Raw genomic sequence first — 26,812 nt, 5'->3', positions numbered from 1 at the left:
TGTCAGTCATTGGCATTTATTTATTTTTAATATTTATTCTTATATTTACTCAGTTACATTGTAAAACAAAGACTATCAGGGAAAAAAGTAACCTCAGAATTTTTTATTGTCAGGAAAGGGAACACATACTAGTGAAGAAAAATTCATTGTGTAGTTTGCCAGGGGAAAAATTAAGGGGATGGTAGATACTAAAAAGAAGGGGGAATGACTCATTAAGGATAAAAGAAAATATCTAAATATGTCAGAATGAGTCCATAGATCTGTACACAATTGGCTAAAATAAATTCCATTGCCTTTTGGTCAGGGTGTGTCTACAGTTAGGTCCAGAAAGCGTGTAGCACAGAGGTCACACAAAGTACATGGTCTTCCTCAGTTACGGCAGGTTCGAACTAGCTTTGCTAAAATACAACATCCAGTTTGGAATCTCCCAAGGCAGTGCTAACGTAAGTGAAGACGTTATATAATATTTTGGAGACGTAGTGTTTTGATGTTAACTCGAAATAGCTATATACTAATTAATTCATTAATTAAATCTACTGTTGCTTAAACTGGATTGAAAGACTTCATCTTCTGTTGTTTTTATTAATGTAAAAAAATTGTGTGTGTGTATATGTGTTGCATTCTATCAGTAGATGAACATATTAGCATTCTTCTGTGATTTAAGTCTACTTCTTTTAGGCAGGAGATAAAGATATTACACACCCATATTTTAAAAGGGCCCAGCATTTCAGATTTTAAGCCCCAAACAAATTTTGTTACATATTCAGAATGGAAGTCATACACGCGGGCGTACACACACACACACACACACACACACACACACACACACACACACACACACACACACACACACACACACACACACACACACACACACCCTTATTTGAATTGCAGTGAGGTTGAAATGGGGGAAGAATAACTTTTCCAAGTAATGGAAAAAGTGCTGAATTGAGTTTGTTAGTTTCTCATTTGTTTACTTTTGTATACAACTCGCATGACTATGGACTATGAATAGACAATTGGCATGAGGTTTTGGTAACTCAGGCCTTTCCTTCATACCACAGGCCCACCAGTTTATTCAGCAATAATATGGGGCTAACCCTTTCAATAAAAACTAAATGGGTTAACATATATAACTGCTCAGAATAGTACTTACCATTCTTGTTTTTATCATTATTCTATTTCAAAATTGTTGCTCATATAGACCTTGATATTTGCACATTGAATTCCCTTAAGCGTTTCAGTTAGTTGAAATTTCTCAGACTCTGATAAACAATTTGCCATTATTGATATATATTGTTGATGAAAATTTTTATATTTTTGATGACTTCTTGTTACTTTATTTGGAAGTTTGTTAAGAGTGTATCATAGCCTGCCAATGCAGGGGACACGGGTTCGTGCCCCGGTCCGGGAAGATCCCACATGCTGCAGAGCGGCTGGGCCTGTGAGCCATGGCCGCTGAGCCTGCGCGTCCGGAGCCTGTGCTCCGCAGCGGGAGAGGCCACAGCAGTGAGAGGCCCGCGTACCGCAAAAAAAAAAAAAAAAAAAAAGAGTGTATCATAGTTGTTAGCCTGCTGTCATTATACTTGAGAGTTGAATTTTATTAATTCTCCAAAGTCATATATGTAAATGCAGAAAATCTGAGAAATCCAAAGAAGCGAAAACAAAAATAAATAGCTCACATCTTTATCACTGGAAAGTAACCCTAAGAAACTTTCAAAGTCACCTTTTTCAATATCCTCTTACAGATATAATTTATACAGTGAATTGTATAACTATTAATTTTCAACATATTGTTTTTTTCCCCACTCAGCTTTATACTGAATGTCTCTTTTTATCATAATAAAGAGTTTAGGTTTCTGGTAAATATTCTATGCCTTGATTTCTCACAATATTGAGACCACAGTGGGTTTTATGGATGAACCAATAAAGAAATAAAGGACCTCATACTTCTCCTTGCTCCTGTCTGTCCAGTCCTCCAGATATCCTTTACCATGTTTAACTTTTCCTAGCCTTTAATCAACTTCTGATTTAATTTATTTACTATGATTGTTGTTTACAGTTTCTCTCTCTCAGACTGTAAACTTTGCAAGGGAGACAAGATTGGATTTTTTCATTGATTTCTTCTTGACTACCTGAAACAGTGCTTGGTACATAGTAGCCATTCAGTAAATGTTTGTGGAATAACCAAATGGATCATTTCAAAAAATAGTAAACACCTTTCAGTTAATTAAGCAAGAACTGTAAATCTGTTGAGATACTTGCATAGATGGGATGCCAGGTAACCAAGTCTAAGAAAAGACAGGAAGTAAAGAAGCGTCTGAGGGCATGAGGAGGGGTGCATAAAATGCAGCATCTGTCTCAGAGTGAAGACGGTCTGCATGACGGTAGCCGTTACTCCTGTTACCACAAAGCTGCAATTGTTAATTTCCAGCCTAGTCCTGGCATTGTTGGCTAGAGATTCAGAGTTCTTTGAGAGATTGCTAGCTTGGGGAGACTCAATTCCATTACCTGAAATCCGGTTATACAAGTGAGAAGGGGAGGTGCAAACCTGGTCTTCTTGGCTTCCAAACTGACAGGCAGCCAAAATGAATTACTCTACCTGTAAGAATACAGAAAATTCAGAGTAATTTCATTCCATTAAAAAAAAGTCATTTTAAAAATAGTTAACATGACATGTTAACTAAGAAGTTAACATGACATATTAACTTATTAACATTTAAAAAAATATTTAAATACTCATTTTAATAGATTTAATCCTTCCAAAATCAGTCTGTGCTGCTTCTCTAGAAGTTTAAATATATCTGTTTGTCTCAGGAGATATCACAGTTTATTGCATGATTTATATTTAAATGTAGTGATTTATTAATACTTACTGATTATTGTTTGTTCTAATATTTTAATCTGCTCTAAGAAGGACATCCATGTTGTTGCATGTAGTCAATTCAGTGAAATTCAACCATTTATTGACCCCATCCGTTTTACGTGTGTAGTATATAACTTTATCACATCATTAATTTTGACCCTTCTAAAAAAGATGTTCTTGGAGTCTGGGACAGTGTAGTATGAAAAATTAAATTAAATATGTATGTGTATATATGTCTATAGTTTTGATGTGTGAAGTTTCTTTTTCCTTAGGATATTATGGATTTTTGCCTTTTGAGTTTTTAGCTCTCTTTTTAATCACATTATTTTTCATATATGATCCAGTCCTGCTCAGATGTCATAAACTGAGAATTCTCTTTCCCTCCGCCTCCAATTTACATAAGTCTATTTCTTCCAAATGTAGGTATATGTGTGTATACACATTACATACATACATACATTTGGGAGAAAAATATATTTGAAATTACAAATAATAAAATACATCATAGTTTATATGAAAATTTTCTTTATAGAGATATATTTATTTCTAAAGATAAGGGCAGTTTTTTATACAGCAGCATTTCAATATTATTTCCTCTGAAAAAGGATAAAAAAAAGACCCTGAACATAATCCTGACAACCACTTGCACTCTAAAAACCACTTGCATTATCTTATTTTGTAACCAAAATGGATATTTATGAAAATTTAATGCAGATAATGAAGCATAGCATTACACGTCAATGAGGACACCAATCGTGTAAAAATATGAAATGAAAGGACTGTAATGTAATGGACTACACAGAAATAACAGTCTTACTCTTGCACTTAGCCTGGTTTCCCATGGAAACAAGAATAATAAAACTACCAAGTGCTCTCACACTCTAGATAGCAAATGAAAGTTAAATAACAACTATTATTATTAGGCTGTCAGTCTCTGTAATGTTAATGACTTGGGCCTTAGCAGCCAGTTTCAGCAAAGTTTACAATGATCTGGGTCTCAGTGCTGACTAAGAATATAAAACGTCAAGAAAATAAAAACAAATCTATCACTGAGATGTACAAAGAACAAGTGACAAGAGGATGTTAGGAACTTAGCATTTATTCTTCATTTTATACTACGTATAGATGCCAAATTTTGAAACAAATTGTATGCATGTCCCCTTTTTTGCAGATTATGTGAACCTTTTGAAAGATGCATATTGAAAAGAAATTTAATAAAATACATTACCCTTCTAACATATTTGCTTTCCATATGAAAATATGCCCAGCAAATTCATTGTAACTGCCTGTGTAAAAAGTTCTTCAGTCTTTCTACTGAAGTTCCCTGTACCATCTCGCTGATCAGAAATTCTGTGGAAATCAGCTATGAAACCCATTTTTTTTCCTACTCATTTTACTGTTTCCTTGGCCCACATCAAAACCATTGACTGTCACTAATTTTCAGCACAGTCCATGCCATCAAACAATACCTATCTGCCTCTTATTGTGAAAAACCTCGTTCATTGTCACTTTTCAATGTCACTGATTTATTTGAAAACTGCCTTGTATTTTCCTTCTCACGCTCTTTCTTATCTCTCTTAGTGTGTAATAATTACCATAAAGGAAAGCGTAGAATACCAATTTTTAAGTTTTTCATTCTCATCATTCTCCATGCTTTTAATATAATTACGTGTATCACCTAACAGTTAAATCTACAAATTGCATTTTCACAGCAACAAAACCAAGACTCTTCCAAAATTCTTTAATTCAGAAAGCTGTGTTTTGCTTAATAGAAGCATATATATTTTTTCTTATCTAAGAAAATCTGTATATGTAGGATTGGTGTGTCTGTTAAGTTTTTTGCTTTTGCTTTTTGCTTTATGTATTTCTATTTTTTGAAAGAGCAGCTTAAAGCATTCTGCAATAGTTGAGTCTGTGGAGTATGGTGTTTGATTCGCTTTGTCACTTACAGCCTTTATATTTGTCCCATTCCCTTCCATTGACTCTTCTCATGATAGTCACTTTTCATTCTTTGCTTCTTAGATTAAATGCCACCATCCCAGAAATCCCTTCTCTGGTTGCCTTCTCTCCGTAATTATTATCTATCAGCACATTCTTAATTTCACTTCTTGTTATTACAGTCTACCTGTACTTTTATAAATCTGCTTTACCTGTTTGAATGTGGAAATCGGTGGGAAAACATCTGGCCTCATATAGCTAGATCCATCCTCTCAAAATGTGTCAAAATCTATTGAGACAGATTAATGATACCTTCCAGCACATGAATACTATTCATTTACACATTTATTTAATGATAATATTTATCCAAGTGTTACTTTATGCAAAGAACTGGCTTCACTGTACTGTGGTCAAGGTATGCAATTTAGATAAGAAGACACATGGTTTTTGAAGGGAAAAAATGAGATGCTAGCAGGCAGTTTCTCTAGAATGTGATAAGTGCTGTGGGAGCATATGGGGAGGGTCAGAAAAAACTTCAAGGAAAAGACTTGCAAGCCAAATCCAGAAATGGGGCAGGATTTATCTAGGTAATAAGCAAGAGGAAGATCTTTCCAGATAAAGGGAAGTACATTTACATAAAATTGACATTAGGGCATGTTTAGGAAACTTACACAGTTGAGTACAACTAGATTATAGTGTACAGGGGTGAATGGCAAAAGATGAGCTGGAGAGGTAAACCAGTGTCCTACCGTGACAAGTCCCGTAAATCACGTGAAGTTAGGGTGTGTTTTATTGTCATCTACCAAAACTGTATGGGAATATTAGAAAATGGTGACTTATCTTTTAGAGTAAATCATTCAATATAAGGACCACATCAGGGAAGAGAGAGCTAGACTTTTCATTCTATTTCTCATATGTATACATCACACTTGCTTTACAAATAAAAGCTAAGAGTGTCACTGGATACTGGGTCTTGATGTATGTGAAGGACAAGGTGGATTTTTGGTGCATTTCTTCAGTGTTAGGCAACACAAGCTTTCTGAATTTTCGGTAACCATCTGTATATGATGAATAAAGGTTATTTCAGTACTTCAGAGCAGTTTCTGTACTAAAGAGCAGTTTCACTTACTAGCTGAGATTTTTCTCAAACCTAACTCATTCGATTCCATACCATCTCATATAGAGTTCTTAGCACGGACATTTATTAACATTTGAATAGCATCAAGGCATAATTCATCTTATGATTAAAGATTTGTATAGCTTGTAAGTGCTTGAAGCTTCTGAAACAATCTTCTCATTTGTAAAATAAATATGCTTTTTGATCAACATCTGCTCCTAGTTACAGGGATAGAGCCAGCATCAGAAATCAGATCTCCTGAATTTCAGTACAGTGTTTCTTCTATTACATCATAATACCTTTCTCAGTAGCTGGCTAATGTATGAGAGATAGGATAATAGCTCCCAAGTTTATTTTTCTTTCTGTAACAAGAAGAAAATGGATGGGGAAATTGAAGTAACTTTTATAAATTTTACTGTAACTGTTATTTTAGTTTGTGATGATAGCAAGTAAGGATTCAAATGCTACATTGATTGACTCTATCCTGAGGTATAAGGTATTGTCTTTTAAAAATATAAAAAGGGACTTCCCTGGTGGCGCAGTGGTTGAGAGTCCACCTGCCGATGCAGGGGACACGGGTTCGTGCCCCGGTCCGGGAAGATCTCACATGCCGTGGAGCGGCTGGGCCCGTGAGCTATGGCCGCTGAGCCTGCGTGTCCAGAGCCTATGCTCCGCAACGGGAGAGGCCACAGCAGTGAGAGGCCCGCGTACCGCAAAAAAAAAGAAAAAAATATATAAGAAGCTATCAATTTGGTTGGCATACGTTTGTGAAATTCAAAGAGTTGTATGAAAAGCCTACATCAGAAATAGTTCTACAACAGAATGATTTAACGTAGACATAAGATCAGTGCATTTATTTTCAGTAAACATACTTGCCATCTAAAATTTCCCACACTGTAAAAGCAGAGCAGATTAGTTCAGAATCTTGCATCTAATGAACTGATATCAAAAACCATTAGTTTACTTTGCTGTGTTCAGCTTTGGTGTGAGAGCAAAAAGATGCCCTTCTTTTTTTAAACTTTGATGTGATTTGTTTCCAATGCCTATTTATTTTATTTCATTTTTACATAATGGTGCTCACTCTTTGCTATATTTCATTTTGGTAGCAATGGTTTTGCTAATTTAATGTTTGAAATGGAAAGTCTAATAGGCATGTGGTTATGTACTATATAAAATTACACTGCAAAGAGAGGTATTAAATTCATAGATGCACAAAATACAGAGTAATCTAGGTGGTTTACCTGTGACTGAAAATAGCCCACAGAAACACATCGGAGCTTTTGGGGGAAAATGCAGCTACATAAATGATGTTAGAGAAGTTGGAATAATGATTGGACTTTCTTAATTAGTTAATATGAAACTCTGATTATCTCTAGGTCTGTGACCTTTGTTTGTTGTTGCCTTTTAATCACTATGCAGGGACCCCTCTGAGAATTAAATTACTCTTTAATCTCCTATAAGACTGGTTGTTTTCACTTAAATATTTTAAAATATTTAATATATTAAATTAATTCACAATGATTTTTATAAAGAAAATTTTAAAAGTAATGTTCCTTAAGTATAAAACATGTTGCAGTATTTGATATTTAATGTAATATAAACGTCATCAGTTTTAAGGCACACCAATATTTTATGTAGCACAAGGAAAGAGTGTAATTGTTACACATACTGATTGTTACATACATCTCAATTTCACAGATGTTTAAATCGTGGGGTGTGTTTAGGATACATGTAAGCTTAATTAAACAAAAACAAAAGGAATCTGTCTTCTTCAGACTGTTCATCAATGTTAATAATTTTGGAATGTCTGAAACAAGTCCCTAGTAGGTATAGCAGATGGCAGCAAAGAGACCTGATCTATCTTGTTTGGTGTTTTAGAAGGAGCAAGCCATTAGTGATAGGCTGTGCTTTATATTCTTTACAGTACTAAACTTTTAAAGGCTGGGGTAATGTTCCTTTGATAGTCACATCAGCCAGGCACTGAGTGTCACAAAGCCTTTTGTTATTGCACACCAAGGAGGAAAGGATTTATAATCCTTCATAAATATGGCAAAAGGTATTGCATTAGAGCTGTCAGCAGTCCAAGCAAGCTTTAGAGAAAAAATTGCAAAGTCTACCATCTCTGTATTGGTCAGGTTAGGTTACACTTTACTGTGGTAACATCCTACCATAGCTCAGTGGCTTAGTACATCAAAATTGAGTTTCTTGTTCACCTAAAGACAATGAAGTTTTTGAGATTTCCCAGGGTAGCTCTCTTTAGCATAGTGATTAAAGATTCAGGTTTCCTCTGGCTTTTGATGCTACAGTTTCCTTCTGTGGCCTCTGAGGTGGTTACAGAGAAAACAGAGGGAGCCAGGGAGCTACAGTGGAGCATGTATTACATCCGTTCAGATTGACCAGAACTTTTCACATGACCGTGGACTAACCAAAAAACCATCTGGGGGGCTTCCCTTGTGGCGCAGTGGTTGAGAATCCGCCTGCCAATACAGGGGACACGGGTTCGAGCCCTGGTCTGGGAAGATCCCACATGCCGCAGAGCAACTAGGCCCGTGAGCCACAAATACTGAGCCTGCGCATCTGGAGCCTGTGCTCCCCAACAAGAGAGGCCGTGACAGTGAGAGGCCCGCGCACTGCGGTGAAGAGTGGCCCCCGCTCGCCGCAACTAGAGAAAGCCCTCGCACAGAAATGAAGACCCAACACAGCCAAAAATAAATAAATAAATAAATTTAAGTCATATGAGCTTCTAAGAAGACCTCTGCTTAAAAAAAAAAAAAAGCCATCTGGGAAGTGTAGTGTAAGTCATAGATCTTTAGTAATCACTAAATTTCCAAAATCTTTCAGTAAAACTCTTTCTCCCAACATTTATCTATTAGGAATATTTTTATAATACATTGCTCTAATGCTAATAAGTAATAAGTAATGACATCTAGGGTAAGATGGTAAGATGTGTATAATTATACAAAAAGAAAAAAAGAATCTTCCCTCAGGCCTCTGGTAAAGTTACTTTTCTTCTCCCACCCTTTTCCTCACTTTGAACGTAAGTCACACTTCTACTGCAAGTACCAGGCTTTCAGAATAACACAGATTTATTTATATTTTGCGTTTCTCCTGTCAAGACTATGTCCACTTTGAGACCAGGGTCTAGATATGGTTCATTTGTGTTTCTCCGCAGTCTGTTACTGAATCTGTTATAGTACACATTCAGTAAAACACGGTATTAAATTTAATAGATTTTTTTCCTTAACTCCAGTTACAGTCCTCCTTTTTTTAAATTTATTTTTTGGGAAAATTAAGTTCCAGTTCTCTTGATCCTTTTACCGCATATAAATTATCTCAAATTGAAATAATTTTATTAAAGAGGATGAACATCAAAAATTATGAGTTATGTACATCTGACAAAATAGAAGGAAATTATTGACTGGCCAAATTCATCGTAATAGCAAGTAGTCATAATTGAGAAAGTTGCAGTTATCTAGGAATGTACAGACTTGAGTTCACTATTGATAACGTTGTGTGAACTTGAAAGGCTAATACAAATTTGCCAGTTCTCAATCACTCTTCATCTGAAAACTCATGAGAATTTTAGTTCTGCTTTAGAGTAACGTAGGTATGTTCTCCATGAGTGAGACTTACATGACATATATTATTATTAGTGTTGATATATATTGGGCACTATTATAATTTATACTCAGATAAAATAAATTTAAGAATTATGTGCAATCTTAATCTTTCAGATAACAGGAGAAATGGGGTTAGTGTTACTTTATATTGTCTATTATGGACAAATGGAACATTCTTTTTAAAAATAATAATGCAGGACTTCCCTGGTGGTGCAGTAATATAGGTATTATTAATATGCCTGTTTCACAATTGAGGAAACTAAGTCACAGATGGAGTAAATTGACCAAGGTCTGGGTCTTCATGGTGTGAGTTTTTAAAAATTATATAATTTATTATTATTTTTTTATATATACTTTAGTATCTTAAGAGTGAAAAACAAAAGTGGTCTGATAAAATATTCAGGTAAGAAACTGCCTACCATTTTGATCATATAATTCAATAAATAGTAGAAAGTAGTGAATGGGTAATATTCCATTATATATATGTATATATGTATACATATACATATATGTGTGTGTATATGTGGGGTGTGTGTGTGTGTGTGTGTGTGTGTATATATATGTGTGTGTATATATATATATATATACATACACACACACACACACACACACACACACACACACACATATTCTTTATCTGTTTGGCTGTTGAGGGACACTTGAGTTGCTTTGTAAACTTTGTTGGCTATTGTAAATAGTGCTGCTGTGAACATTGGGTTGCACGTATCTTTTCAAATTTTCCAGATATATACCGAGGAGTGGAATTGCTTGATCATATGGTAGTTCTGTTTTTAGTTTTTTTGGGAACCTCAGTACTGTTTTCCATACTATTTTCCATATTTCTATCTTTCAGTCCTTGAATACGGTGTATCACTCAGTCTATTTTTCTTTGATTTTTGGCATAAAGTTTTTTATACTATTCTCTTAGTATACTTTTATGCATCATAGATACATGGAAATATACTAATTTTATTTCTCATATTAGTAAAGTATCTTTTATTTCTTTCTTTTAAAATCACTCCAATGACAAATTTCTCAATATTATTTACCATTTCAAAAAACTACCTCTTTTTACTTTTTTTTCTGTTGTCTTTATGTTTTCAATTTTCTTGATTTCTTCCCTATTCCCTTTTTTTCTGTTTGATTGGAAAGGAAAAAGGAAGCATTCTCTATTTGCGTATAACATTGTTGTCTACGTTTAAAAAAAAATAAAAAATTATGAAAAAAAATGAACCAGATCTAGCTATTGAGTTTAGTGTGTATAGATATAGGTGTATGTGTATATATATATATATATATATATATATATTCCTATATTATAACAACAAAGAATTGGAAAGTAAAATTAAAATACTATTTATAATAGTATCAATAGTAAAATATTTAGGGGTAAAGCTAACATGAGAAAAAAATCAGGTTAAAATTACAAATCATTGATGAGAGAAATCAAAGAAAAATAGATTGAGTGATATACTGTTTTCAAGGATTGAAAGATATAACATTGTTAAGATATCAGTTTTCTCCAAATTCATTTATAGTTTCATTGCAAACTCAGTTGAAGTCCTAGCCTGAGTCCTTCACTGTAACTCCCTTCAGAGACTGGAGTGCATTGGCTGTGCACCAAGCCTAGTACAGCGAGGGCAGCTTTCCTTGAGGAAGCTGCCAGTTAAAGGCATCATAATTGCCTATGGTCAGGCCTGAAAAATCACACAGGTTTTTAGCCAGGAGCCAGACTCCACATGCTTCATAAAAATTTTGTATTATTTTTATTTATTTCATTTGTATTAGATTTTGTGATATTTATAAGGTAATGAATAGCTTCCCATTATTTTGTAGACCTGATTCTAAACATATGTATGAGAATTACCTGTACTTTTGGAGGAACTCACTGAGAAAACTGAAATCAGGACATGTAACATCTCTTTAGGATCATTCTTAGATAACTTTTTCAACTTAACATATGACTCTAATCTATTCAGGTTTTCTTCACCTTCTTAAATAAATTTTAGAATTTTGTATTTTATTAGGGTTTAATAAGGGAAAAAGGAGCACTTTATTCACCTCAAATATCAAGTATTTTAATATAGGGAATTAGACGTGCATGCATTCTTTAGAAGGACATGGAGGCCGGCACTGACCATCTCAGCTTCCTGCACCAGCAACACAGAGGATTCCAGAAAGTTCACATGGAAGTGGTTGAGACCCTCCTGCCTGCTGTCCTTGAACATGTCTGCCTGCAAACTGCTTGCAGGGAATACGACGTTGCCTGTTTTTCCACCTTTTGTATCTCACATGAGGGCCTCTCCTAGGACATAGATAGGAATAAAGACATGAAGGTATGAAAATTTACAACAGATATTGTGAGGTGTGCAAAAGAGGATCAAAACAAAGTGACAAGAATTGTGAAAAGAAGGTGTGATGCTTTTTTGGAGAACTGGACAGTGGAGTTAATAAAACAAGATTGCCCCGAATTACATGATCTTACATTCTACCCAACAAGGGTAGATTCTATGCCTGTGAGACTAATAAGCTTTGCTTTATGCATGGGCCTGAATAGTAAGAGGTCCAGGAAAAGCTTAAGCAAGAGAAGGAGTTAACACGTTCAGTTAATTACCACCATGAGGAAAAAGAAAACAAACTCAAAGCAACACTTCAACAGATCATTAATCAACACTGTCATCTTTCTACCTAGAGAATAATATTAGGATTAATAAATACAAGGAAAATTGCTAAAGAAAATCAACCAAAAGTCACTGTTACTCAATAAGAAAAGAAGAGATATTTTAGATATTATTTTGAAGATTAATATAGTACTCTACATGAGATGTTGGTCCAGAATAACATGTTTTTCAAAGACGTTTTTGGATTAAAAATTACATTGCTTAGTAGAAGTAAAAGAGGAATGCCAAACAAGATATTCAAATTACTTAAACATGTTTAGGTGGCCCACATTAAAAAATAAACTTCTTATTCTTCTTCTTTTGTATTCAAGCATCCAGTGCAGAAACTTGGCCATTGTTTTATTGTGTACTAGACTTTTGCCTTTCATCTTATTCCTCTAAAAATCTGTTTCATGACATAGCTCTCCATTTGTCAGGTCTATCTGGGTAATGCAAGTTAGTTAAATTTCAGCAGAACATGTAATTACTGTTGGGAGTCCCTCTGCAAGATTTTCAGTTTCTCTTTAGGGATTTAGAACTGAACAATGAATAATTTTGGTTTAATTAAAATTCAAGTATCAAATCCCTCAAGGTTCATTTTACAGAAACCTGCCAATCAGTCAACTGACAGACTCATAAAACTCTTGCTGACTCTGTGACTCTCTTCTCCCCAATGTTATAACCCCCCAATGAAGGACTTTTGTTTGCTGACATTTCATCCCACATATCTTGCAACTTGGAAATCTCATAATGAAAGAAATGACATACTATTCCAAATTAATGAGTTATGTGCAGCAAGCACTATAGTCCTAATTTGCAGTAGTCTCTCTTGGATGATATGACAATGTGGTGAATTTCTTTCTCCTTTCAATATTTTAATATATATTATATATATATATATTTATATATAGTTTGCATTAAACTTGAAAAGTAAGTGACCTAACTGAAACTAATAGCACATGTAAGATATTCAGTCACTTAAATTTTCAATAAGTATATATTTACAACCTGTGTTGTAGGCAAGCTATCTGATGAAAGTGCAGAAGAGAATAATACAAACATGTTTTCTGTCGTAACAGGCCTCATAGGCTGGTGGGGAAAGCAAAAAATTTAATAAGAGGATACTGTAATGTGAGAGGGATGTATTGACTAGGAGAGTGAACAGTATGACAAGATGACCCCCAGTGAGAAAGCATCAAGGAAAGTTTAACTGATTGTGAGCTGACACTTGAGGAATGAGTAGGAGTTTAGCAAGTAGAGATTGTGAATATGTTGCTATATGCCTTAGAGATGTGTTGTGTGGGGGTGGGCGGGGGGCATATGGAGAAGGAGAGGATTATCCTGGTGAAAGAAATAGTATGTGATGTTCATGCTTAGAGGAAGCCCAATACTTTATAAGAACTAAAATATATTTCCTAGAGATTAAGAGCTACAGGGGATCCAAATTAGTGTAAATAAATAAATAAATGCCTTAAAGAATATAGGCTTTGTTTTAAGGAAAATGAAAGGAATTGATTTTTAAAGAGAGAGGTGACAAATATTACTTAGAATTATTGTCCATCTTATTGATATGCTCTCCATAATCATAGAAAGTATATTAGATTTCACTTATAGTATGACCAGCAAAATGCAGAATTTGATATTGGTTGTAAGTAAAGACTGTGTGTATTTATAAATTTCACACTTGGAAAATATGGCCACAGTTTTCTTCCTACTTCTACCCAGGCCCATGTTTGCGCCTACTATAGCTATAAATACATTAATAAATATAACAGTGTCCTAGGTAGGGAATATTTTACACAAAAATGCCATTTGGCATAAAGACAAAGGAATAAACAGTTATAAATCCATTGAATATTTAAGTTGGTAAATAACAAACATAAGTATGAGTAAATATTTTATTTTCAGAGTTGTTGAAGCATTCAAGTCAGATGCCCCATTTGAGTCCTGCTACCAAAATAGGAAAGCAAAGGTCCTGTTCAAGAGAAGAGTAAAAAGGAACTGAATATAAAGAGCATAAAAATGCCCCCCCTAAAGTGACATAAATGTCATCTGTGGTCAAGTTGTGAAAATCCACGAATGTCACGCTGAAGAATTGGAGGGTCTTCAACATAAGTTAAAATTAATGTGGATCATATTGTCTTTCATACCTGAGAAGTTTTAGTAGGACCATCTTGTTTATGCATCAGGTTAATATTCAAGAAAGGTAAAGAAATGTAAAGAGATAAGATTTAAATTCAATCATAATTTCATCATCTATGATCAAAATATAATAAAAATTTTAATAATCTGTACTCTTAGTAATAATAATGTGTCCTACATATGGGCAGAACAAGAAAAGAGTAATGCAGCTTCTGATGTATCCTAGATATGGAACTTGAATTATAGAAGAATGGCATAATGATTATAGTAACTGTAGAGTAACAAAGGCATGGTTCTAAGTATATTACCTATGTTACTAATTCTAATACAGATTTTTTTTTTTGTTTTTTTGATGTGCCAAGCACTGTTGAAAAGATTTTGCCTGGATTATCTGATTTTTCTTCAAATCTACTTAATTTTTTTCCTATCCACATTTTATGAATGAAGGTTCTAAGGTATAAAACAGTTAAAAAATTTTCCCAATTCCCACAGTGCTGGAGGCAGGATTCTGAGCAAGAATTGAAGTAACCTAAAATCAGTATTTTTATTTTCTAAATATACTACTTTGTAGTAAAACTAGAAAGCCAGCTTATAATGGTTCTTGAGAGTGCAATATTAAATTTTCAGGAATTTTCTAAATCATCTTGGTAACTTGAAATCACCTGTGGTGGAGATATTTAAACCACAGAAACCTACCAGCGTTTCAAACAAGGGTCATTGTTTGGAGAGCTGGTTGTTAAACATTTACCGGCATGCGTATAGATGTGTTCAGACTCATTGGTTATGATTGGAGGAGAAGCAAACCAAAGTAGGGTCACAGGGTCTGTCAGTCTATATGTGTATATTCTGCAGAGCACTGAGAAATCACTTCTGGTTTTCTGTGATGAATAGAGCTCGGGAGATGAATTATGTGAACCATATACACTTCAATTTAGAGTGTAGATGTCTGGACAGGCCCACATTGTGTGAGGGGGTTGGAGGGACGAGGGAGGTAATGGTTAAGAGGAAGGCAGGTTACTTGAGTAGAGGCAGAAGAATTTGGTTTTGTAATAAAAAAACATAAAGCAAGTACATTGCATCAGAGTTTATCAGAGTAAGGTTGTGACTGTTATTGGAATGTCCTGAATATCAGTGACAGTTTTCCTCCCCGGTGAAATGTGCACATGAGACAAAAAAAGGTGAACTGAAGCAGGCTGCTAAAAATAGAGGTGTTGCACTCTGGGAAGTCACTGCTGACCAGGAGAAAAGCTCTGGTCTGCGAAGTTCAAGGAAATGAAAAAAAAAGAACCGTACAGAAAATCTACCATGGCCTTGAAATCTGGATGTTTGCTTCTGATTACCTGCAGCAAGTAGGCTGCCAGGTATTTCTCCAGCCAAGATGAGTTTATTCAGGATCAGCAGAGAATTGCAATTCAGGGTCTGAAACTATGGCGAGCCGTGTGCAAAACCCCACTGGACAAGAGAAGGAGAAGGCTTTTATAGGGAGGAAAAGGACTTTGGGAGGGCCATAGTAAACAGAGTCCAGGACTTTTCACTGGCTGAGTCCTTGCCAGGAAAGAAGAGGCGTCTTTCTCCTTGCTGTTGAGATTGGCTGTTGTGCAGGGCCTGAGAGCTCCCCTTTCTGGTCTCCTGCTCTATTTAATTGAGGTTTCTGTTTATTATTTGTTTTTTACATTTCTTTCCTTTTCTTGCCGAACTCTGGGTTGTAGGAACTCAGAATAGACACATCGCTTGTCTTTATTAGCACTTTAATTTCAGACTAACTCTACTTGTAAGAGGAAACACCACAATTTTATAAAACAATAGAAAAAAATATTTACTATTCTTAGAATAATCTATTTAAGCTAAAGTTTACAAAGTTAAAAGTTTAATATCATTAGAGTTGTTTGGCATCTAGATGTATTTAGATTTCAAATTCACCTGCTGATTATTGGGAAACTTCTAGTCATTTGATTAGTAAATTAGATTTAGCCTATTAAGTTCTTTCATCATGAAGTTGAACATAATTTGCTTGTTCACACAGAAGTATGGTTTTTCCATGCAATCATATTGAATCTTTATAATTAGCAATTATTAAAATAAATACTCCTTTTAAAAGACCCTCTTGATCCAAGAACTGATTACTATGGCATTATTCAATGGAGGAAGAGCTATTTAACAAATTATTATTTATCAATGTCTCTGTATCTAGATAGACAGCAAAAAGTTTATTAGGTCTTTGAATTCAAATTCATGGAATATACATGTTCTCATGTTGCATATTAGGAACAGAAATGATTGTAAAAATAGAGTGTTTTCTTTTTCTACCATCCTAACACTTTTGACACTATACTTTTTTTATTAATATCTGACACTATATTTGAGTAGCATTTTGGAGCTTACTAGATGCTTTCACATTCAGAAACTTGCTTGTTAGTCATACGTATTCTGTGAGATAGCAAAGTAAATATCAAATAGAGACTTCGTAAATGAAGAAATCAAGACGCAAAAATATTAAGAAACTCTCCCCCAAAATCATCACTACGGTACTACAAGCAAATTTATCTTCTTTTGTATAACCCCCTTTTCCCACGGTCTACCATGAGAATGTGCAGCCTGAGGTTGTGCATCTGTGTTGTACTGTTGTTTAACTTTTACATATTGTGATCAGAAAGGGAAAAAGAGGGAGCAGAAGAAAATTAGAATGGAGTGGAACAATAATAACAACACTGAAAATGGAAAGAAAGAAAAGGAAAAATTTTTGAGTTAGATATTTCTGTAATTCAGCATTGCATAGTGACTGGAAATGTTTGCTGTTTGTAATTAAAAGTCCAGTTGGAAATTGTCCTGTATTTGTTTCCTGGACCAGTTTCTTTGTGAGTTTAATCATAACTGTTTTTTTTTTTTTAAGTTGTAGCAAGAGTAACAGTTTTTGAAGCAAACGTTGCTGAGCAGCAGTGTTCCTTTTATTGCAGCATTTCTCTAAGAACTGAGTAAATTAGAATTTACTCCACAATAATGGATGAAATAGATAGATACACTTTGATCCAGAGGGAGTAGAAGATATGCAGCATTATCCCCATATGCTTTTTGAAAATTCTATTATTTATTTTAGTATTCAAACAAAGAGTAATTTGTAAAAGTTGTATGTTCTGCAGTCATTTTGTCGAGTTGCTAAAGCTCACTGATTTCTTTAGGGACAGCTTCAACTGCCATGCCATTCAGGACACACCCAGAGGGCAGCTCATTTGACAGTTGTTTGGGGAAACATATTTGTCTGAGTATCAATTTCCTGTCACCTTACATGCTATCTCTCTGAATTATTAAAGCAATTGTAAGAATGGAGAACACAGTGATTTTTCAAGATGCAGTATTCCCTGTGCTTTATTTGACTATAATAAAAGTAAGACTTTCTCCTAAAGCTATGATCCATTAAAGCTTGTATTATTTGGTCACTATTTCTTGAGCCATCGTCTTTTATAAATGTCTACCATTAGGATAGGACTTCCTTCTAAAAATGAGACATAAAGTCTCACATATTATTTAGTAGCTTAATGCTTCATAAAAAAGTGAATACTTATTTTTGCAGCAGTTTGATTTTACAGAGAAGAATAAACAACGGACAAATTAAATGACTCTCCAAAATCATCCAGGTAATTTAGTGGCAAAGAGTGGAGAGGTATTCAGAGTTTTTACTTGTCTCTGCTCCTTACTGTGTGACCTGAAGAGCCTTGGACATAGAGTTCTTACAGATTCTATTGCATTTTGTTCAGAGAGCATAGACTCTTGTTGATAATTTTGCATTTATTGATATTCCCTTTGTGGTATAAGTGTACACTTGTGTATATATATATGTATATGTATATAAAGATAATGTGTTCACTACTTGTTTTGTGCAGGATTCTATGAGTCACTTATTTTTTTAATGGTTAAAATAGTAAATTTTATGTTAAGTATATTTTATCACAATAAAAAAAATTAAAAATAAAGAGTCTGGCCCTAAATAGCTTTATCTGCAGCTACAAATTCCTTTCCTTCTCACCAGCATGTACCTTGCATTCCACTCTGCTATTGAACTGCTTGACCTGTGAAGGTACAACATACTTTCAAGCTTTCCTGGCTTATGAATGTCTTTTAAATACTGTGTTGATTGTGTTAAATCTTTGTATCTTAACTACCTTGTTTTGCTTTTGAGCTACAAGATTGTGAGCCAGGATTATAATTTCTTCCTAAATAGTTACTTTTTATCATTAAGGAAATAATTCATTTTATTAGCCTTTTTCCTACAATCTATTTTTGTTAATATGGCATCAACAAGATTTTTGTTAGTATTTCTGATATGCATTCTGTACCCTTACATTCAGTTTTTCTGTATACATTCATACTCTCCGTATATCTTTTTTAAAATTATGTACTAGGATTTAAAAAATATGTATTGTTAGTATCATTTTTGAGGAGGTGCTTTTAATATTTCCATTTATTTAGTTGCAGGTATAATTGAAGTCATTTCTTTCATCTTATTTTGTACTTTCTACTTAGTATGCTTTTCTTTTATCTTCTTCTTCTCCTTTCTCCTATACAATTTATCAAGTTTTCTTCATTACCTTAATTTATTCTACTGTTTTGAAATTTATACCTTATCCGTCTATTATTTATATAGCTAAACTAAAGCTTTAAGATTTTAATAGATATGCATGATTTATCACAGTCCAATGATATTATCTCTCAAAAGCATTATTTCTGTTTCTCCCCAGCCCCATAGTATTCTCCTTGTTTAGTTCTATCTTACTCTTAAAGATCCACAAATAAACATTTTTGTTGTGAATTTATAATCAATGTTTACAGACTTTTAGTCTGGTAGACTTTATCGAAATTTTCAGATACATAACAAAGCAAAAGGGTAATAAAATGGACCCCTGTGTAACTGTCACCAAGCTTTAGCTTCCTAGCATTCTTATTTATGTGTTCTTCACACAGTGTTTTCTGCTGCAGTATTTTAAAGCAACTGCTAGCATTCACATCATTTCACCATAAACATTCAATTTAGATTATAAGAAGGTAAGACTATTTAAACATGATTCAAATATTAGTGTCATATTACTGCCCCCAAAGTTAATATTCTCAGTTATTATTTTTATCAAAATAATTTGATAAATTTGATTTCATTTTCTTTTAGAATATATGGTTACACATGGTAGTTATACATTTATGCTAATGGACATTTATCTTTTCTTTCTTTTTACTCTTAATATACCCAATCTGCCTTTAGTATGCCGCTTCTAGATGGATCAGTGTGTATACTTTATATGTTCTTTGACCTTGGTTGATTGTTTTTAAAATCTGGGATACTCAGGACTTTTTTTAATTGCTGTAAGCTCACAGTCATTATGATCACAAATATAACCTGTTTTATCACCCTCTTTAGAGTAGCCTGTCAGACATATATCCCAAGCCCTTTACATCTGTTCTCCATGTTTATATACCTTTTTCATTATTTTCATCTCTGTATCTTTCTCTCAGTTATTCTTTCCATTCTGTCCTTTCTTCAGCTCTGAAAAAAATCTCTTCAAGTTGATAAGTTTTTCAGTTCTTTACAAACTTTTATTTAATCTGTCCAGTGAGTATTTAAGTTTTGTGACCATATGTATTCATATCAAGAAGTTTTCTTTATTTTTCATTCAAATTTGTGTTCTTTTCCGTTTCTCTTTTATTATTTAATAATGGCTTCTATTCTTTCTTTTACCTTTTTATTTATTCAACTATGTTTGTGTCTTAAATTGTTTTTTATCTCAAATTCATAAGGTGCTAATTCTTCTGTTTATTGTAAACTGCTAAATTTCCCTCATGGTGATTTATTTCAACTTATGTTTTAGAAGTTTTGATACTGAGTTTACCTCCTATAAGGTTTGATTTTCCTGTACAAGTTCAATGCTTGTTGTATAATTGACCATTCAAAAATGTGGGGAGTTGATTTTTTCAGGGCTGCAGGGTTTTATCCATTACAGCTTTCTCATCATTTTCATAATTTAGAGATCCATTAAACATGGGCATTTATAAAATTTCTCATCTTATAAACAACATTTCACATAACATTTTTTTTTTTCTCAGTCACAGCTTTTCTTTACCATATCACAGCCAAGAAGAGGATGTTTTTCTAATCCCCCTTTCGTGACTGGGCATCTCATTGATACGTCAACTTTATACAGAAGGCTCAGTAGCAGTCCTGCTTGTATCAAAGTCTGACCCTAGCCCTTAGGCCCATATCCTTTCTACTGTCCTCATTAGCTTCCAAGTTGTTAGCTCCCACTTAGTGCGCTAGTGTTGAGTTACTTCTTTATCTCTGATGGATTTGGGATTGTTTTTTCTATTTCTGAGATAAATGTCATTGAAATGATCATTGGGATGGTAATTATCAAAAACAACAATAACAACAAAAAATATAACAACTGTTGGCAACAATGTGGGGAAATTGGAACACTGTACACTGTTGTTGGGAATATAAAATGGAGTAACCGCTATGAAAAACAATATAGAGGTTCCTCAAAAAATTAAAAATAGTCATATGATCCAGCGATCCCATTTCTGTGTATATATCCAAAAGAATTGAAAACAGGATCTTGAAGATATATCTGCACTCCCATGTTCATTGCAGCATTATCCACAATAACCAAGATAGGGATACAACCTAAATGTTCATTGGATGGTTGTATGGATAAAGATGATATGATATATACATACAATGGAATATTGTATTAAGTATTCAGTCTTAATTAGAAAGAAATCCTGCCATATCCAACAACATGGATGAACTTGAAGGACATTTTGCTAAGTGAAATAAGCCAGGTGTAAAAGAATAAATATTATATGATCCCACTTATATCAGGTATTTAATGTAGTCAAACTCACAGAAGCAGAGAGTATAGTAATAGTTACCAGGGGCTAGTAGGAGCAGGAAATTGAGAGTTGTTCAATGAGAAAACGTTTCAGTTATGCAAGATGGACAAGTTCTAGAGATCTGTTGTATAACACACATATATAGTTAACAATACTGTATTATACACCCCAGTGTGATGTCATTTAGTCAGTTTATAGATGCAGATAATTCTGTCTCCACTCTCTCTCTCTTTCTGTCTCTCTCTCTCTCTCTCTCTCTCTGTGTCTCTCACACAGACACACATTACTGTAGATTATTTTAACCCTATATTAATGGCAAAACAATAAACATCATCTCATATTAATATTTACTGTCCCTAATATGACAGGACAAATATTATTGTATTATTTTCACATCCTTTTCCATTCCTGCACTAATTAAGGAGAACTATTTTTTGCCTTCTCTGTTTGTGAGCTTTTAACGTACAAAATCAAGATAATATTTGAGGAGATAAATTGGAGTCTCTAAGCCTCACTGGATAGATTTATTTGAGTAGCGCATATTTACTGGCAAGAAAACAAATGGCGAGACGCAGAAGTCTTAGGTGAATAGAATGAAAAATGTAAATCCAGCCCAGGCTGATATAGATGGAAATTTTAATGGAGATTGTAGAGGAAAAGAGAAATTAGGGGGCATTCTAATGTGTGTAGTATATATAATAGGAAGAAGAATTTTAGAAGTTCGTTCTGTATTAAAAACACTTTTGACATTTCTTCTATAGAGATTTAAAATCCTTTTTGATTACCATTCGGTCTATTGCATTTGCTGTTAATTTATAAGTGATAAGATTAGACCACAAATGGCTTGACTTTATATAAGTCACAGCACTTTCAAACTTGTCTAGGCAAGGATGACTATCATGGGAGCAGAAATTTTATAAAATTAGCTCATTTGTTACCAAGCTGTGAAACTGCCGTAAAGGTCAGCTGTAAAACTTTGAATATTTTCCTCTTCACAAGTCTCACCAGCAATACAGTGTTTTTCAGTTTTGTGACAATGGCATGTGACCATATTCTATGTAGCATATAATTACAGAATATGAAGTCTTAAATTCTGTGTGTTTTGCACTATATTTATTAAACAACACCATCTGTCTTAATTTATACATGGTTTTAATTTTTAAATTTTCAGCTTCAACATTACACTGCTTGTTTCAGCTTCCGGCTATGCTTAGGAATTAAGATATAGGCCAATATTCTTTGCCTAACTAGTGGTAATTGAAAGAAATACAATGGGCACTGAATTGGAGTAACTAAATTATACCTTATGAGTTTACTACATTTTTCTCACCCTCATGGCAAGAAATAATAAGTTCAGGGTGATAGTTTAGCAAATGTATCATATAATAACCTTGCAACAGTAACAGAAGTAAAAAAAAAAAATTTAAGTGGAAATGTATATAATGTTGTTATTGTATCACTCATTAATTTTTATTTTTTACAACTAGTTTTTATTGTATTTCTTGGTAAGAAAAAAAACAGTAACTGTTAACTTATAGTAAAATGTATTTTTATGATCAAGAGGGATGTTCTTAAGACACTGCTGATGGGACCATTGTCATTGCATAACTCCATGCCTCTGAACCCCTACCAGAGCCACGTCAAATAAGTCTTCAGTGGACCTACGCTTTTGACTACAACACTAGTGACTGATATTTGTTGGTAGAAATCTGAAAATAAGAAACAGATACAAATTACTGTACATTAAAATAGATAAGCAATAAGGATTTGCTGAATAGCACAGGGAACTATCTTCAATATCTCCTAATAACCCATAATGGAAAATAATCTGAAAAAAATATATATATATATATATAACTGAATCACTTTGCTGTACACCTGAAACTAACACAATATTGTAAATCAACTATACCCAATGCTCTGGGGTGACCTAAGTGAGAAGGAAATCCAAAAAAGAGGGGGTATATGTATACGCATAGCTGATTCACTTTGCTGTACAGTATAAACTAACAAAATATTGCAAAGAAACTATATTCTAATAAAAATAAATCAACTATACTTTAATTTAAAAAAAAAAGAATCTGTAGCTCAACTTGCCTGAGGTGGCTGAATAGAGCAAGAGGAATATTTTAGTTGCAACTATATTTACAGCAAAAGTGGGGCAAAGATACATGTTTCCATTTGGACAGGTATGGACAAGGGCAGCATGTAGGGGTAAAACTGACCCAGAAGAAGGACTGACTTGTAGAAAATATATCTGAGAAACCCATAAACGTACCTTAAGATGAAAAGATTTAGGTTTAGAATCCACCATGAGAAGAAAAGGCCAGTGTATAGCTATAATAGTTTAGTAGGTCTGCCCTACACATTACATGTCTTCCTTCTCCCCGCTACTACTCATCAAGGACCCAAGACTTCAGCAAATAAGCCAGAGAGAACGAAGAGATGGAAATGGCATCACTATGCTTCCCCTCCATACTGCAGAATTCACAGAGTGAGGAGGGTCTGAATTAGTTAATTAAGAGGAGAAATTTTAATCTGCACTAAGATTTGAAAGTTTTATATTAAACTAAAGGAGACTCTTGTGTTACAGAAAGTGACCCGAACACCCGCCCATAGTTTTATCCACTTGTCAGGGAGAAATAAGCTAAGACAGCAGGTTTAAAGGGTCAGCAGTGAGGATGTCTAAAGTGTGTTTCTCCGTGAACATGTACATCGTCCAGCTTGTGTAATAAGCTAGTAGTTACACTGCCAAAGTTAATTTAGTATTTATTTCAGCATGTATATACTAATCAACACTGTGCATTTTGTATGTGCCAGTTACTATATAATAAGCATTCATTTAATTATTTTGACATTTATATATACTGTAGTCATCATCTCAAGAACCATACAGTTTGTGGCTTCCCTGGTGGCACAGTGGTTAAGAATCCGCCTGAAAATGCAAGGGATACAGATTTGATCCCTGGTCTGGGAATATCCCATATGCCATGGAGCAACTAAGCCCATGCGCCACAACTACTGAGCCTGCACTCTAGAGCTCACAAGCTGCAACTACTGAAGCCCTTGCACCTAGAGCCGGTGCTCCGCAACAAGAGAAGCCACTGCAATGAGAAGCCCGCACACCACAACGAAGAGTAGCCCCCACTCACTACAACTGGGAAAGCCCGCGTGCAGCAATGAAGACCCAATGCAGCCATAAATAAATAAATAAATAAATAAATAAATAAATAAATAACCATGCAGTTTGTAGGGAAATCAATACAAACACAGCACTTAAAGTGAACATTAAATAGATGCACAGATAATATACATTCCCAAAGAGGAAGCACTTGATTCCATATCTATGGGTCAGGCAGGATATGTGTATTAACTGAGATTTTGAATAAACCATAGATAAATGGTTATGGACTGATGTTATTTTAAAAGAACAATAACATTAGAGAGACAAGTATGAGCAAACAGGCTGAGGAAAAGAAAGAAGGTATATAAAATGCATATGAAGAAGTGTATATAAAGAAAAATTGTCAAGAATGAGATTAAAAAATGAAGAGGCAGGTTAGGGAATAAGCAATAAAAGTTAGTTTAAATAATTGCTGTAATAACTTTGAACATTGATTGGAATAAGCCAGTGGAGAGAGAATTTATTCTAACTGAAGTAATGAGGGAGATTTCATAGGAGAGGAAGAATTTGTTCTAGGTATTGAAGAATGAGGTTTTAGATATACTGAAATATATGAGGAACAAAAGCATGCTGGTAGTTGCAATTTTTTTTTTCTTTTTAACATTTTTAAAATTTATTTATGTATTTGGCCGTGCCGTGGGGCATTCGGGATCTTAGTTCCCTGACCAGGGATAGAACCCTTGCCCCCTGCAATAGAAGAGCGGAGTCTTAACCACTGGACTGCCAAGGAAGTCCCTTAAATTTATCTTTTAATTAAAAAATTTTAAATTTATTTTTTAGTTTTTTAAATTGAGTTAATATTGATTTATAACACTATATATTTCATGTGTACTACATTCTATTTCTGTCAGTACTTCTGTGTACCCTACAACATGCTCACCACCAAAAATATATTTTCCATCCATCACCATACAGTTTATCCCCTTTACCCATTGTAGTCCTGATGTTCTGATGCCTCTTGTACTGGACATTGAGATAAAAATGAGGCTTCACTTTAGCCATCCCATACTACATGAACTATACTATTCTATGATTGAATTTGGTGAAACATTATCTGTGGGTTTAACTGTTTTCTTCTATGTAACATAGATACATTGGCCTTCTTTTCTGGCAGTGTTATTCTGAGGATCAAATAAAATGAGATAATATATCTGAAAACGTTTGATGGACCATAAAGCAATATAAATGTAAGACACAATTATTTTTTAAACCATAACTTTAGATCACTCAAAGATCTTACAGCTATTTTCAAAGCACAGCAATCAGTGGAAGACTAATAAATTATAATCATGATAAATGAATAAATAAAGAGCATTACTTTATTACATAATTTAGATTTTCTGCAATGCCTATTTAGAATTATTATATTAGGCAAAAGCATAGAGTTTCATTATTCCTTGAGTATAAAATATCACATTCACATTATGGAGAAACAGTAACTTGAAGGCAAAATAGATTTACTGCTTGCACGTAATAAAATTGGACGTTGGTGCAGACATATTTTATATTACTTGAAACACAAACACTTATGTCAGAGATATTCCAGTATATTGAAGAAAAAAATCTTAATTTCTAAATTTATGGTAGGCTACGTACTATAAAGAATAAACTAAGAAAAACTGTATCTTGGCAATATGGCAAGCAATAAAGTATCGTCATAACATTGATGCATGGATCAAAGAGAAAGTATGTGACACCACGGTTTTGTATTTATGTAGTCACTCTTCATGTGGCCAAGGTAAGCCCATTAGCAGTGCTTTGTGTAAGGTGAATTGCTGGGATAGGAGTGTTCTAGGACCACAGTGATCCAAAGCTGTCTGCTACAGACAAGAAGAGAAGAAATACTAGAAACAAAGGAAATTTAAATCATTGTGCATCTGAGTGAGTTTCATTGCTGGGAAAATGCAGCCAAGAATGAAGGATAAAGAAAGAACAGAAAATTGAAATAGCCACAACAAAAGCAAAGAAGAGGGTTTTTTTTCAAAATAGATCATAACAGATGGAAGTGGTGAATTGGGAAGATAATTTCAGAACTGTGGTTTTGCATAAGTGTTCTTTTTACACGGTTCCCAATATGAATGAGATTATTAGTTTGGATGTTTAAATGTCCTGTAGAGAATCAGATTTCTGGCTTGAACTTGGAAATGGTGTTCACATTTGTAATATGTTTAGTGTTTCCCTATAAGCATAATTTTAACTAGCAGGAGAGGGTCATCAGTTATTGGTCAGATCAAGTTGGTCAGTTTTGAAAAGATCCTCACTTAAGTTTGAAAAATAGAAGAATGAACTAAAAATGGATTATATTTATTAGAAGATGGCCAAATGAAGTATGAGAAACATGTCGAAATTATAAATTCAAGGGTAACAGAAGCAACAGTTAGACCAGCCTTCAGAGGAGCAAGCAAGGCAGAA

This window comes from Lagenorhynchus albirostris, chromosome 18 (genome assembly GCF_949774975.1).
Source record: "Lagenorhynchus albirostris chromosome 18, mLagAlb1.1, whole genome shotgun sequence".
NCBI classification, from domain to species: Eukaryota; Metazoa; Chordata; class Mammalia; order Artiodactyla; family Delphinidae; genus Lagenorhynchus; species Lagenorhynchus albirostris.
Note: the sequence above shows the minus strand (reverse complement) of the source record.